The sequence below is a fragment of the Neopelma chrysocephalum genome, unplaced genomic scaffold (genome assembly GCF_003984885.1).
Source record: "Neopelma chrysocephalum unplaced genomic scaffold, ASM398488v2 Primary Assembly neopelma1_93500, whole genome shotgun sequence".
NCBI lineage: Eukaryota > Metazoa > Chordata > Aves > Passeriformes > Pipridae > Neopelma > Neopelma chrysocephalum.
In genome coordinates, this window is record NW_020922215.1 from 1 (window position 1) to 2,825 (window position 2,825).

At 63.7% G+C, this 2,825-nt stretch overlaps 1 long non-coding RNA gene across 1 annotated transcript; it reads right to left on the reverse strand.

The window, feature by feature from the left end:
- Window positions 1–2,012: 2,012 nt before the first annotated feature.
- Window positions 2,013–2,763, reverse strand: LOC113980289. The gene is made up of 3 exons (XR_003538110.1): window positions 2,655–2,763; window positions 2,393–2,449; window positions 2,013–2,242 (listed from the first exon to the last, which is right to left on the reverse strand). It is a non-coding gene; the product is annotated as an uncharacterized LOC113980289 (long non-coding RNA).
- Window positions 2,764–2,825: the final 62 nt, after the last annotated feature.

Consider the following 2,825-nt stretch of genomic DNA (forward strand, 5'->3'; position numbering starts at 1 on the left):
GCATGTTCAACACTCCAGTTGCTGTGTGCTCAGCTGTGGCCAGCAGCTGATGTCCAGTCCATTGGGGAAGTGCAGGGGACAGGGATGAGAAGCTGCTCTGTGTCTCCCATGAAGGTGCCACCCACCTGAAGGAGCAGCCAAGAGAAGTGCTGGAAGCAGAGACGTTCTGCCAGTTTCTGCTCTCAGGTGGACACAGGGCCCACTTGATGCCAGGGGTCGCGGAGATTGGATCCAGGAACAAGGCAGGGCCATGCACTGGTAGGGAATGGGCTCCGGCAGGACCAAAGGAGGAGCGTCCAGCAGCAAAGTGTGAGCTGGTGAACTGGGCCATCTTTTCAGCAGACACCACAGTGCTTCCTTGCCTCCATCCCTGAAGCTCCGCCACATGAGGCCCTGCTTTGCTTCAGCTTCTGCTGCTTCTTCCTTTGTTGCCCTCAAGTGCTGGACGTAGAGTTTAGAAGCCCATGCCCGTGTTTTGAAGGTGCCTGCGTGGAGGAGAGGTTGAGCAGCTGCAGCCCGAGGCTGGTGTCCCAGCAGAGTCTCTAAGGATGGCACCAATGGCGCTGGCTGGGGACAGCTGAGTGTGGAAGGCGCGTCCAGCCTCAAGCAGGGCCATTGAAGTCAGTCAGGAGGACAGGCTGCAGCTGAAGCTGCCCAGGGTTGCTGTGAGGCTGGAGAGTCACTGGAAAGCTGTGGTGGCCACTTGGCCTGAAGCCTTTTGCCAAAGCGGGTGCAATTGTGCCCACAGTCTGGCCACTTTTGGCGTCCTGGCGGGTGTGGGTGCCTGGGTGAGGAGGCCCAGGCGTTGTGGGTGCTGCTGCTCCTGGGCAGCCTCTGGTGCTGTTGTGTGTGGGGCACGGAGCCGCTTGGGCAGCAGCGAGTGTGCAGGCCTGCCCGAGGAGCCCAGCGCCCTGCCCATGGTGGCAGCAGCTCTGCGGGCCCAGAGCTCTGGCTCAGGGGGGTGTCGGCCACAGCCCCGTGGTCTTGGGCAGCCGCAGGGGCCCAGGCTGGCCGCCAGCCCTGCCCGTGCCACTGCCCCTGGCCGGCAGCACCCGGCGGACGTGCCCCAGCAGGGACCCCTTGCCCTCCTTGTCCCCAGCCAGGCCAGCCTGGCCCCCTTGGGGCTGTGCCCACCCTGCTGCTGAGGCCTCCAGGGCTTCTGCCACAGGGCTGGGAGATGCCTCGGGAAAGCACCAGAGCAGCCGGCTGGCAGGGAAGGAGGTGGTTGCCTGGGGGCTGCCTATGGCCTCTGCCCCCCAATTCCTGGGGCCTTTTCCTCCACCCTGCCCCTGGGGGCCTGTACCCAGTCTGTCCCCTCGCAGATTCCCCTCAAGGCTTCCCGCTCCCTTGTCCCATCAGGGCCTCTGCAGCACCTCACCCCTTCCTGGCCTCCCAGCACCCCCTCCCCTGCGGGTCTCCCCCAGCCCCGCCAACCTGCCCGGCAGTGGCGCAGCCCTGAAGGAGCTCCAGAGGAGCCGCTCCAGAGGCACTTGGGAGCCCGGAGCAATCCAGCCAGCAACACACAGGCAGGACACAGAGGCTGCTTCCTGCCTGGGGGAGGGCTTGTGGCCATCTCCAAGGACAAGGTCCTCAGGGATCCCCACAGCTCCAGCCTCTGCCCCTCCACTCTGCTGCAAGCGTTGAGGCTCCAGCAGAGCCACCAAAGGTCAAGGGGCTTCTGCTCCCTTTTGCTGGCACGCTGCACAGCAGGGAAAGTGTTGCTGAGCACAAGGAGTCCTTTTCCCCTCTTCCCCAAGGCCCTGTGCACACTGGGCACCAAAAAAAAAGCTCCTGGGCCTCTGTGTGTGATAATACATATGATATATTCCCTGCTGGGCTCAAAGGAAGTGCTTGCAGGGAAGAAGCATCTTCCCCACAGGCTCACGTGGCCCCAGGAGATGGAGCTTCCCTCATCAGTTCTCCACAGAGCTGCAGCAGCACAGGCAGACACTGCCCTGTGGAAAAGGCCAGGTCTTCCACACCCTGCACAGCCAGTCTTGGAGCCACTGGAATCTGGAGTAGGGAGCCATCTGTACAGCTCTTAGCACGTAGCAGCGTTGAATTGCCAGGCCTGCCATGGTGAGTCTGATGTCACCTGTCACGCTTCTATGGGCTTGAAGAGGCAGGAATGGAGACTACCAGAATGGGAAGAATGGAGTTCTCCGTACAGCTCTGATGATGTGGAGCGTTTGAAGTGCCAGGTTTGAGACGGCAGGGGTGTCATCAGTCATGCCTTGAAGGGCTGGAAGAGAAAGGAAAGAGAGTCAAGGTGAGAGGCCAGGGGTGTGGGGACGTGAGGAGCCCCTCCTGCCCGGGCCATCCCAGCCAGCTCTTGCCATGGCCAGGAGGGAGCAGGGCCCAAGGGGATCAGCTGGAAGGTGCCTTCCCTCACCCTGGCAGATGAGCTGCAGCTCTGGCTGCTCCTGCTTCATGGACCTGGCGGCGATCCCTGGGAAGACAGAGGCTGTCAGGGCCCCAGAGGCACAGGTCCCCCCCATGGGGACGCCCCAGGGCTGGGCTGGCCCAGGGCGGCAGCAGGCCCCAGGCCACTCGGGGCTCCACATGCCCTGGGCCGCATCCTGCTGCCGCTGCAGCAGCCGGGGCTGGGGCCGAGCTGCAGCGGGGCGGGGAGGGACCCCGGCCTTGTGGCTCACCCAGGAACTTGATGGCCAGCTTTCGCAGGGGCTCCTCTGGGCTCTCCAGGTACGGCAGGGCCTGGCGCACGTACTGGCCCACTCGGCTCCTGTCCTTTTCCAGCTGCAAAGAGCGCCAGGGCAGGGAGGGAAGGCTCGGCTCAGGCTCTGCCCCTTGGCCGGGCGCTCCCT